Source organism: Entelurus aequoreus, linkage group LG14 (assembly GCF_033978785.1).
Source record: "Entelurus aequoreus isolate RoL-2023_Sb linkage group LG14, RoL_Eaeq_v1.1, whole genome shotgun sequence".
NCBI lineage: Eukaryota > Metazoa > Chordata > Actinopteri > Syngnathiformes > Syngnathidae > Entelurus > Entelurus aequoreus.
The window spans coordinates 52,290,830-52,303,065 of NC_084744.1; the positions used below are offsets into that span (position 1 = coordinate 52,290,830).

Here is a 12,236-nt window from a genome sequence, read left to right on the forward strand (position 1 = left end):
ACCCATGAGGCACAATCATTCATCTTCCAAATGGCATTTTCTTGCTGAAATAAGCAGGGGCGTCCATGATAACATTGCTTGAATGGCAACATATGTTGCTCCAAAACCTGTATGTACCTTTCAGCATTAATGGTGCCTTTACAGATGTGTAAATTACCCGTGCCTTGGGCATTAATACACCCCCATACCATCACAGATGCTGGCTTTTCAACTTTGCGCCTATAACAATCTGTATGGTTATTTTCCTCTTTGGTCCGGAGGACACGACATCCACAGTTTCCAAAAACCATTTGAAATGTGGACTCGTCAGACCACAGAACACTTTTCCACTTTGCATCAGTCCATCTTAGATGAGCTCGGGCCCAGCGAAACCGGCAGCGTTTCTGGGTGTTGTTGATAAATGGCTTTTGCTTTGCATAGTAGAGTTTTAACTTGCAGTTACAGATGTAGCGACCAACTGTAGTTACTGACAGTGGTTTTCTGAAGTGTTCCTAAGCCCATGTGACAAAATGTCAGAGATTGGACAACATGTCAAAGATTGGACAAAATGCCACAAACTTTGGACAAATTGTCAGAGATTGGAAAAAGTATCAGAGATTGGACAAAATGTCGAGAGATTGGAAAATGTCAAAGATTGAACAAGATGTGAGACACTGGACAAAATGTCAAAGAATGGACAAATTGTCAGAAATTGAAGAAAATGTCAAAGATTGGGCAAAATGTCAGAGATTGGACAAAAAGTCAAAGATTGGACAAAATTTCAGTGAAAGGATTGGACAAAATGTCAAAGATTGGACAAAATATGAGGGATTGGACAACATGTCAAAGATTGGACAACATGTCAGAGATTGGACAACATGTCAAAGGTAGGACAACATGTCAGAGATTGGACAAAATGCCAAACATTGGACAAATTGTCAGAGATTGGAAAAAGCATCAGAGATTGGACAAAATGTCGGGAGATTGGAAAATGTCAAAGATTGAACAAGATGTGAGGGACTGGACAAAATGTCAAAGATTGCTCAAAATATGAGGGATTGGACAACATGTCAAAGATTGGACAACATGTCAGAGATTGGACAAAATGCCAAACATTGGACAAATTGTCAGAGATTGGAAAAAGCATCAGAGATTGGACAAAATGTCGGGAGATTGGAAAATGTCAAAGATTGAACAAGATGTGAGAGACTGGACAAAATGTCAAAGATTGGACAAAATATGAGGGATTGGACAACATGTCAAAGATTGGACAACATGTCAGAGATTGGACAACATGTCAGAGATTGGACAACATGTCAGAGATTGGACAACATGTCAGATATTGGACAACATGTCGGAGATTGGACAAAATGCCAAACATTGGACAAATTGTCAGAGATTGGAAAAAGCATCAGAGATTGGACAAAATGTCGGGAGATTGGAAAATGTCAAAGATTGAACAAGATGTGAGAGACTGGACAAAATGTCAAAGAATGGACAAATTGTCAGAAATTGAACACAATGTCAAAGATTGGACAAAAACTCAAAGATTGGACAAAATTTCAGGGAAATGATTGGACAAAATGTCAAAGATTGGACAAAATATGAGGGATTGGACAACATGTCAAAGATTGGACAACATGTCAGAGATTGGACAACATGTCAAAGGTAGGACAACATGTCAGAGATTGGACAAAATGCCAAACATTGGACAAATTGTCAGAGATTGGAAAAAGCATCAGAGATTGCACAAAATGTCGGGAGATTGGAAAATGTCAAAGATTGAACAAGATGTGAGAGACTGGACAAAATGTCAAAGAATGGACAAATTGTCAGAAATTGAACAAAATGTCAAAGATTGGACAAAATGTCAGAGATTGGACAAAAAGTCAAAGATTGGACAAAATATCAAAGATTGGACAACATTTCAGTGAAATGATTGGACAAAATGTCAAAGATTGGACAAAATATGAGGGATTGGACAACATGTCAAAGATTGGACAACATGTCAAAGATTGGACAAAATGTCAAAGATGCAACAAAATGTGAGGTATTTGACAACATGTCAAAGATTGAAGAAAATGTCAAAGATTGAACACAATTTCAAAGATTGGACAAAATGTCAAAGATTGACCAAAGTGTAAAAGATTGAAAAGTTTTTTCAAGTTATATTAATTTTTTTGTTCATTTTCTTTATTTTTAAAACATATGTTTTTTAGGCCATCTCCGTGCTTAATCGCTGCAAGTATACATCTTCGTCAGCTGCGAAGAGGGGCTGTTGTTGCCTGTTTTGAAAAGGTTTTATCATTATTTGTATATCAAATAATATTTTGCGAGAATTCGTTTGAATCAAGAATAGTCACCCTATGAATCGGAATAAAATAAAATCATGAGTTGTTGTAAGATTCACATCTCTAATAAATGATGAAAATTAATACATTTGAATTTAAGTACCCGGAACTTTAAATACAGAGACATAATTTCCACAATGCCGCTATAATTGAGGGCACATGAGAGCGGTGGTGCACATGTGTGCTGGGAGGGGGCAAACAGCGGATTTTTGATTTTTTTGATTAACAATTGAATTTTGATGGAGTGCATTTATTAGAAAAAAGTGATGAATGTTATTGCAAGCATAAAGATTTCAACTTCACAAGTTTATTTCAACTATTTTGAGACTATCAGTGTGTTTTATCTGATTATTCGATTAATTGGATAAACTAATCGATAGATTACTCGGTTATGAAAATAATTGATAGCTGCAGCTCTAAATTTGGCAACAACAAAAAAAAGATAGCAAAATTATAGCAAACTCCGAATAACGTGTAAACAGTAAGTAAGACAACCAAAAAGACAATTTGTAAGAAAAGTAGTTATTTTTTAGGGTTTTTTTACACTCAAGCACCATCTGCTGGATGTGGAGGGGCATTGGCTCAGTTGCCCCAAATATTTAAACTTTTTAAGCACATATTATTGGAGTTTAAGCAAAGTACCTGTACTTTTTTAGGTTCAAAAAAATGTACCAAGATATTCCAAAACAAAAGCAAAAAATAAACAACTTAGTACTTTAAAAATGACTTCTTTTTTTGATGTACTATAGTTGTTTTTGTGAGAGATTCCAAAACTGCCTAGCAAGTTGTGTTCATTTGTGGGTGTATGAATTATTCAACACCGTGTTGTGTCGTGTTGTGTCGTGTTGTGTCGCGCAAAGTGTGTCGCTCTTTGATCAAGCAGCGTACACACACAGCATACACACACAGTTCACACACAGTACACACACAGTTCACACACAGTACACACACACTCAAACAAAGAAACTCAAGGGAGCTGCTACCGGTTACAAAATGAACACGCGTCAAACAACTTAGCGACGGAATGCTAGCTGACTGGCTGCTCGCTTGAAAATGCTTGCAAGTTTTAAAACACCATCTGGAGAGAATATGAGATCACAAATCAAAAGTACTTCAGCAGGAAAATCTAAATCTGAAGTGAATACACTCACTCAAGGTGAAGGTAGTCCCGTTAAGCACTTTTTCACTTCTGATACCATACCGCTTGTCGAGCCTTGAGTATTGGCCGACACTGATATTGATCCGATGTGATATCAGCACAAATCATCATACGTTCTTGTATTGTTTAGTAGTGTGGAATGTTAGCAAATGTTTGATCAAGTGAAATGAGTTCAACAGAGAACAATGAAAGGTATGAAAAATGTTAACCTTGGGACATTTTAACCAACATTCTTCTGGCATTTTTATTTTTTACACATTAAAGAAATGCACACACACTTGTGTGCAGAGTTTGAAAACAAATAGACTAGTGCGCATTGGTGCACGTTTTGAAAAGTGAAATTCGATAAAAAAATTCATTTTTTATTGATTGCCAATGCTTGGAGAGTTGTGTTGTATTTAAATGCTGCAGGGATTTATTTGATTGGACAAAAAGCCAAAGGTTGGACAAAATGACAAAGATTGGACAAAATGTCAAAGGTAGGACATAATGTCAAAGGTTGGACAAAATGCCAAAGATTGGACAAATGGTAAACAATTGATCAAAATGTCAGCGATTACACAAAATGTCAGCAATTAAGACAAAATGTCAGCAATTAGACAAAATGCCAAAGATTGGACAAAATGCCAAAGATTGGACAAAATGACAAAGATTGGACAAAATGACAAAGGTAGGACATTTGGCAAAAGATTGGACAAAAATACCGAAGATTGATCAAAATGTCAGCGATTACACAAAATGTCAGCAATTAGACAAAATGTCAGAGATGGGACAAAATGTCAGAGATTGGACAAAAAGCCAAAGATTGGACAAAATGTCAAAGATTGGACAAAATGTCAGAGATTGTAAAAAAAATGCCAAAGATTGGAGAAACTGGCAAAGATTGGACAAATTAGCAAATATTGGACAAAATTACGGAGATTGGACAACATGTCAGAGATTAAACAAAATGTCAAAGATTGAACAAAATGTCAAAGATTGGACACAATGTCAAAGATTGGACAAAATGACAAAGATTGGACAAAATGACAAAGATTGGACAAAATGACAAAGATTGGACAAAATGAAAAAGGTAGGACATTTGGTAAAAGATTGGACAAAAATACCGAAGATTGATCAAAATGTCAGCGATTACACAAAATGTCAGCAAATAGACAAAATGTCAGAGATGGGACAAAATGTCAGAGATGGGACAAAATGTCAGAGATTGGACAAAAAGCCAAAGATTAGACAAAATGTTAAAGATTGGACAAAATGTCAGAGATTGTAAAAAAAAAATGCCAAAGATTGGAGAAACTGGCAAAGATTGGACAAATTAGCAAATATTGGACAAAATGACGGAGATTGCACAAAATGTCAGAGATTGAACAAAATGTCAAAGATTGAACAAAATGTCAAAGATTGGACAAAATGTAGAAGATTGGACAAAATGTCAAAGATTGGACAAAAGGTCAAAGACTGGACAAAATGTCACAGATTGGACAAAATGCCAAAGATTGGACAAAATGACAAAGATTGGACAAAATGACAAAGGTAGGACATTTGGTAAAAGATTGGACAAAAATACCCAAAATTGATCAAAATGTCAGCGATTACACAAAATGTCAGCAATTAGACAAAATGTCAGAGATGGGACAAAATGTCAGAGATTGGACAACAACCCAAAGATTGGACAAAATGTCAAAGATTGGACAAAATGTCAGAGATTGTAAAAAAAATGCCAAAGATTGGAGCAACTGGCAAAGATTGGACAAATTAGCAAATATTGGACAAAATGACGGAGATTGGACAAAATGTCAGAGATTGAACAACATGTCAAAGATTGAACAAAAAGTCAAAGATTGGACACAATGTCAAAGATTGGACAAAATGTCAAAGATTGGACAAAATGTCAAAGATTGGACACAAGGTCAAAGATTGGACAAAATGCCAAAGATTGGACAAAATGACAAAGATTGAACAAAATGACAATGATTGGACAAAATGACAAAGGTAGGACATTTGGTAAAAGATTGGACAAAAATACCAAAGATTGATCAAAATGTCAGCGATTACACAAAATGTCAGCAATTAGACAAAATGTCAGAGATTGTAAAAAAAAAAATGCCAAAGATTGGACAAATTAGCAAATATTGGACAAAATGACAGAGATTGGACAAAATGTCAGAGATTGAACAAAATGTCAAAGATTGAACAAAATGTCAAAGATTGAACAAAATGTCAAAGATTTAACAAAATGTCAAAGATTGGACACAATGTCAAAGATTGGACACAAGGTCAAAGATTGGACAAAATGTCAAAGATTGGACAAAATGTCACAGATTGGAAAAAATGCCAAAGATTAGACAAATTGGCAAAGATTGGACAAATTGGCAAATATTGGACAAAATGACAGAGATTGGACAAAATGTCAAAGATTGGACAAAATATCAGTGAAATGATTGGACACAATGCCAAAGATTGGACAAAATGTGAGAGATTAGACAAAATGTCAGAGATTGGACAACAAGTCAAAGATTGGACAAAATGTCAAACATGAGACAAAATGTCAAAGATTGAACAAAATGTCAAAGATTGGACAAAATGTGAAAAATGTCAATCTTAAGATTTTGTTGCATCTTTGACATTTTGTCCAATCTTTGACAATTTGTTCAATGTTTGACATTTTGTTCCATCTTTCACATATTGTACAATCTTTGACGTTTTGTCCAAACGTCAAAAATTTGACAAAATGTCAAAGATGGAACATTTCGTTCCATTTTGTCCAATATTTGACATTTTGTCCAATCTTTGACATTTTGTTCCATCTTTCACATTTTGTCCAATCTTTCACATTTTGTCCAAACGTCAAAAAATGGACAAAATGTGAAAGATGGAACAAAATGTCAAAGATTGGACAAATTGTAAAAAATTGGACAAAATGGAACAAAATGTCAAAGATTGGACATAATATATGGTGAAATTGCAAGAAGTGGTTAAAATCTGCATTCATTGGAGAAATCTGCAACATCGGGAAATTCTGGAGGGACTGAAAACGTTACAAACTGTATTTGAACAGGTTTTATATGCTTTACTTATGAAAATGTTATATTCATAAATACTTTGCAAGAAATAATTCATGGCAGAGAGGCTCGGAACAAATTGACGGCAACGAAGGCGGGATTACTCTACTCGTGAATTTTAGATGTGTGCACTTTTTCACTGAGAAATGTAGAAAAAAGGCCACTTAATGTGGACAAGGAAAGTGCACTTTTGTCCAGACTTTCACCAACATGCTACAAATCTCAACAATTAATTTTTGATCAGAAATACGGACGTGTTCAAGTTGGAAACCGAATGATTTATGAACATGGTATCATGTACGTGTTTATGAAAGTGTATACAGTACAGTATACAGTACAGTATACAGTACAGTATACAGCGCATACAATTGTGTTGCACTGCTGCTCATAAAGTGACAGCATGCTCCATCCTGCTCCTTCACTTTTCTGCTCAAAGCTAAAAATAAAAAAAAATTCATAAAATTGCGCTGGGCTACAAATGACTGCAGTACGCAACCATGGCATGCACATTTCATATTTCCCTTATGATAAGGCTGCACATGCATCGAGTTATAACTTTAATAAGGCCACTATATTAGGTACAGTTTTTAAACATACAGTTTAGATGGCAAGCAACATGATTAGGATTGTGCACTGCATCATACCCACAGCAGCTGTCAATACGCCGTTTATACAGTATATTGTCTTGATGTACAGTTAAGCTTTTTAAAATAGTATGACATTAATACAGCATATTATATTTCATTAAAAAAAAACGACAATAAACATAGTTTTAATTTTAAAACTGCATGTTATCATGTTCTACTTCATTCAAAAGTATGTAGATTTCTGGCATGATTTATCAAGTACTATTTGACGGTTCACAAGTGAATAAATACATACTCATACATATATTTGATAGAATATATGTATACGGAGCAGCCGGAGCCAATCACAGTTGACTTTGGTGACAGGTGGAGTACACCTGAACTGTCACCTGCCAATCAAAGCATGCATACTGTGCAAACATCGCACTCACAACATGCATATTTTACTGTAACCATAACATGTATGTTTTATAGTAGAATACAATAAACATAAAACGCATATTTTATTGTACAGTAGTATGATGAGGTGGCGACTTGTCCAGGGTGTACCCCGCCTTCCGCCCGATTGTAGCTGAGATAGGCTCCAGTGCCCCCCGCGACCCCGAAGAAAATGGATTGATGGATGGATAGTATACAATAAACATATCATGATTTTTGTAATTGCACTATACAAATGTGTATTTAATACAGTGCACAATAAAAATAGCATCCATGTTTTTATTACACTGTACAAAAACATAACATGCGTGTTTTTTGTACACTAACACAAGAAGTTCTCAAACTTTTTTTCCCCCCGAAGTACCGCCTCAGAAAAAACTTGGCTCTCCAAGTACCGTTAAAATACAGTAGCGCAGTCGGCTTAAGTATTAATTAAAAACAAGACAGGGGTTTTATTTAACATGTATATTTAAGATTTTTACACGCAGTTTGAACAGTGACACTGTGTTTGAATATTTAATCAAGTGATTATTTGGCGTATCACTAAAAGGTACACGTACCACATATTGTTATGACACTATACAATGAACAAAACATGCACGCTAAGTTATACAATAAAGCTAGCGTGCATGTTTTTATGATACATAAGAGTGTATTCTACGCATATGATTACTGCATGTATTTTACTATACAAGTGACATGAAATGTGTGTAAGGAAAAAGCAGAAAGAGAATGTAAGAACACACATGTGTCAGCGAAGATTTGATACAATACCACAAGTGTGCATGATTTTAAGACGCCATTCAGTAAACATAGGATGAATATATGTAGTGTATATAAGATGAACAGGCAGAAAGGGAGAGTAAGAACACACACATGTTCCAATGAAGTGAGTTATGCAGACTGCCAGGCAGACGTGCTGACCACTACACTACATACTGTGTTGTGCTGAGTGTGCAAACAAGCAGTTAAATACACACACACAAACATACATATACAGTATATATATATATATATATATATATATATAAATATATATATATATATATATATATATATATATATATATATATATACATATACATACACACACACACATAATACATACATACATACATATATATATATACACACACACACACACATACATATATATACATACATATGTATATAAACATATATATACATACATATGTATATAAACATATATATACATACATATGTATATAAACATACATACATACATACATATATATACATACAAACATACATACATATGTATATATACAAAAAAAACATATATATATATATATATACATATATATACATACATACATGTGTATATGTACACATACATATGTATATATACACATACAAACACACACATATATATATACATACACACATATATATATATACATACATACATACACATATATATACATACACACACATATATATATACACATACATACACATATTTATACATACACACACACACACACACACACATATATCTACATATGTATATATATACACACACACACACATACATACACACATATATATATATATACATACATATACATACATATATATATACATACATATATATATATATATATATATATATATATATATATATATATATATATATATATATATATATATATACATACATATATATTTATACATACATACACACATATATATACATACATACATACATACATACATACACACATATATATACATACATACATACATACACACATATATATATATACACACACATACATATATATACATACACATATATATACATATATACATACATATGTATATATAAATATATATACATATATACACACACACACACACACACACATACATACATACAGTATATACATACATACACACATACACACATATATACATACATACATACATATACATACACATACATATATACATATACATACACATACATATTATTAAGTTAAAGTTAAAGTACCAATGATTGTCACACACACACTAGGTGTGGTGAAATTTGTCCTCTGCATTTGACCCATTCCCTTGATCACCCCCTGGGAGGTGAGGGGAGCAGTGGGCAGCAGCGGTGCCGCGCCCGGGAATCATTTTTGGTGATTTGACCCCCAATTCCAACCCTTGATGCTGAGTGCCAAGCAGGGAGGTAATGGGTCCCATTTTTATAGTATACATATATATACACATACATACATATATACATACACATACATATATACACATACAAATATATATATATATATATATATATATATATATATATATATATATATATATATATATATATATATATATATATATATATATATATATATATATATATATAAACACACACACACGCACACATATATAGTCTGCGTGATGTTTGTTTCGGCACCATGGAGAGCTTCAGCGCACACACGCACACACACACACGCACGCACACACACACACACGCACGCACACACACACACGGTGTTGTATCTCAGCATTGAAGTCCCGCCAAAAGACAGCAATCTTCTCACCTGTGCGATAAAGCTATCTTCGATGAGCTTCATCGATAGCAACGCACGTCAGCTGGCAATGTGGCGCCAAAAGAAACACGAACATATGCGCCGCCGAACTGGCTGGCGACCACAAAAACTGGTGCAGACTGTCACTGATATAAATATAAATATAAATATAAATATATCCAGTCCAGTATATGTATGTATTACACGCACGCACACGGGGAGCATACAAAGTTGTCTGGTCTTACCTGCGTGACTCGGAGAGCAACAACAAGATGAAAAATGTTCAAATGTCCAAAGAGTGAAATATTAACAGTTTATTCCTCTTCTTCAGAATGTTCGAGAAGGTGACAAACTCTCATCGTCAGCTCCTTCCTGCTTCCTCTTTTTTTTCTTCTTCTTTATTTTTATTAATTTCTTCTTCTTCTTCTTCTTCTTGTTCTCTCCTGTTCTTCTTCTTCTCCTCGTCTCGTCTCCCCACAGCCTCCGCCGCCCTATTTAAGAGCCGCGATGGTGACGTCAGCAGCCATGTGAGAAGAATCCTTCTTATTATTTATTATTTGCTTCTATTGCATGTTTGAGCTCCTCGTAATCATTACTATCGTTGTTATCTCCATTTTAATATTAATATTATTAGTATTGTTATTGTTATTAATATTATTAGTATTGCTCTTGTTATTTTTCGTCTTTATTTTATTATATACTTATTATGATTCTGATTAGTATTATAATGATGATAATGATGATTATGATTATTATTATTATCATTATTATTATTAATAATATTATTATTGTTATTATTTGTCTTTAATTTTTTATTTGCTTCTATTGCGTCTTTGATCTTGTTGTCATCGTCATTATAATTATTGCCATTATTATCTCCGAGATGTTTTGTATTATTATACAATTATGAATATGATGATGATTATTATTAGGATACTTATTATTATTATTATTATTTAACTTTGTTATTCATTATTTGCTTCTATTGCATGTTTGAGCTCCTTGTCATTATTACTGTCATTACTGTCTCCACTTTAATATTAATATTATTAGTATTGCTATTATTTGTATTATTATTGCTGTTGATATTATTCGTCTTTATTGTATTATTGGCTTCAAATGCATCGTTGGTCTTGTTGTCATCGTCATTATTATTGTTTTTATTACCAATATACCAAAATTATGATTCTGATTAGTATTATAATGATGATGATGATGATGATGCTGATGATTATTATTATTATTATCATTATTAATATTATTATTAATAATATTGTTATTGTTATTGTTCATCTTTAATTTGTTATTTGCTTCTATTGCGTCTTTGATCTTGTTGTCATCGTCATTATTATTATTATCAATATTATCTCTGAGATGTTTTTTATTATTATAAAATTTGGAATATGATGATTATTATTATTAGGATACTTATTATTATTATTATTATTATTATTATTATTATTATTATTATTCGTCTTTGTTATTCATTATTTGCTTCTATTGCATGTTTGAGCTCCTTGTAATTATTACTTTCATTATTATCTCCACTTTAATATTAATATTATTAGTATTGTTATTATTTTTATTATTAATGCTGTTGTTATTATTCGTATTTATTGTATTATTTGCTTCAAATGCATCTTTGATCTTGTTGTCATCGTCATTATTATTATTATTATTATTATTATTATTATTACCATTATTAGCTCCATCATTATTTTTTGTTTTTATCATATTTATTATCATTCTGATTATTATTATTATTATTATTATTATTATTATTATTATTATTATTAATATTAATATTAATATTAATAATATTATTGTTCTTGTTGTTATTTTTATTTTGTTATTTGCTTCTATTGTGTCTTTGATCTTGTTGTCATTATTATAATTATTGTTATTATCTCTTAGATGTTTTGTATTATTATAATATTATGATTATGATTATTATTATTAGGACACATATTATTATTATTAGTATTATTAGTATTCGTCTTTGTTATTCATTATTTGCTTCTATTGCTTGTTTGAGCTTGCTGTTATGATGATGATGATGATGATTATTATTATTATTATTATTATTATTATTATTATTATGATTACAGTTAATATTTGTT

The 12,236-nt window shown here is 32.4% G+C and overlaps 1 protein-coding gene across 1 annotated transcript in view; it reads right to left on the reverse strand.

Moving 5' to 3' along the window:
* Positions 1–10,576, reverse strand: part of fstl4 (follistatin-like 4) — a 404,450-nt gene extending 393,874 nt beyond the window's left edge. Inside the window, exon 1 of the mRNA XM_062070160.1 lies at positions 10,362–10,576. The gene's annotated coding sequence lies outside the window, so the exon portion shown is untranslated. The remainder of the gene's footprint in view (positions 1–10,361) is intronic.
* Positions 10,577–12,236: the final 1,660 nt, after the last annotated feature.